The sequence below is a fragment of the Lepus europaeus genome, chromosome Y, assembly GCF_033115175.1.
Source record: "Lepus europaeus isolate LE1 chromosome Y, mLepTim1.pri, whole genome shotgun sequence".
NCBI lineage: Eukaryota > Metazoa > Chordata > Mammalia > Lagomorpha > Leporidae > Lepus > Lepus europaeus.
The window spans coordinates 12890309-12891999 of NC_084851.1; the positions used below are offsets into that span (position 1 = coordinate 12890309).

At 38.3% G+C, this 1691-nt stretch overlaps 1 pseudogene; it reads right to left on the reverse strand.

Annotated features, from left to right (window-relative positions):
• Positions 1-993: 993 nt before the first annotated feature.
• Positions 994-1480, reverse strand: LOC133754223 (translationally-controlled tumor protein-like; annotated as a pseudogene).
• Between the last annotated feature and the right edge of the window lie 211 nt (positions 1481-1691).

The following is a 1691-nucleotide window of genomic DNA, read 5'->3' on the forward strand; positions in this document are numbered from 1 at the left end:
TTTTATCAATGAACACAATTAACCTACTCCCCATGATTGGTTTATCAAAAATTCTGCATTATTTTAATATTGTCAATGCCATAGGTCAAGTTGGTAATAAGTATGGTAAAACTTATAGTGAAGACAGCATTGTTAACATAATAAAATAGTAAATTATATCATATATACTTATATTCTTAAATCTACAGGGACTATACACATCACTGTACATTCATTAGCCAAATATTCCTAAAGTTACCACTCATAATATAACAATATTTTAGTAATTTATATTTTCATAAAGATAAGAAAAGAGGCTTTATCAAAATTATGTTTCTTGAGGAAACCATTGTGGTGCAGAGAGTTAAGCTGATGCTGGGACATTTTCATCCTTTATCAGTGTGTTGGTTCATGTCCTGTATACATGCTTCTGATCCCTTTGCCTCCTCCTTCTGGTGCAACTAGGCAGCAGCAGATAATGGCTCCAGTACCTGGGTTCCTGGCACACAAATGAGAAACTGGAATGGAGTTCCTCACTCCTATTTTTGGCCAGTTTTCTTGGGCATCTCTGGGAGTGACCAGTGAATGGGAGATGCCTGGCTCTCTCACTACTTCTGTGTGTGTGTGTCTGTATTTTTGACTTTTGAGTAAATATTTTTTAAAACATACTTTGTGTATCAAGTAGCCCTTGAGTTTATATAGATGGCAGCTTTTTGTCATACTGCTTCTGTTTTATGTACATGCCTAATCTAAGCCCAAAGATTTCATCATTAGCCTTTTGGTTCCTCGTCTATTTATCTATATAATTTGAGTTCAAATGCATATAATTTTTAGACAACCTACAAGACAATTTTTCCCTTAAAAACAATGCCTTCATTCCAAGTAAATCATGGCCAAATAAACGAAGGTCTTGAGATAACATCAGTTCCATTTCCTGTAAATCCTGGTGTTGTGTGGATAACAAGCAGCAGCGTTATGATGAGCAGTGATAGATCCAAAGTAGTTGCCAATTTGTTAACATTTTTCCATTTCTAGACCACTCTTAAAGAAAATCATAAATGGGGTCATTCCATCCTCATGGTAGTACCAGCAGAGCAACCATGCCAAGTGGATTCATGTTTTTACCCAAATAGAACTGGTAGTTTTTGAAATTAGCAAGGATGTGTTTGATTTGTTGTGCATCCTCTATCATACAAGGTTTTACCCTTTCTAGTCTCTGTTCTTCAAGCTTGCCTTTGATTCTAGGTAATCTTTAATATGCTTCTTGAAGGATTCTTTTGTGAATCTGGTTTCCTGCAGGTGATGGTTCATGGCAACATCAACACCAATGATTACTGTGCTTTCAGTACCTTTGCCCTCAGGGCCTTCAGAAGAGGCAAAGCAAAGGAATCATCATTGTTACTCTCTGCTCACTGGCCATTTTCCCCTCCACCTCCAGGCACATCTTGCAAATGTTATAGAACATCTCATCGTCACTGATGAGGTCCCAGTAGATAAGCATGATGCCACCTGGAAGAAGAGGACAGCGGTGCTAGCTTTCCAGGAGCCTGGAGCTCTGGGTGAGTGTTTTGCAGCCAGAACAGCCCTCAGGGTTAGTGGGGAGAGGGCCAAAAAGTCCAGGTTCATTTAATTGTGGTGTTTTCCTCACCATGATCCAAAATGAAGTGAATATTTTGACATATAAGATGAAAGGCAGGATAAAGAAGGTGAAT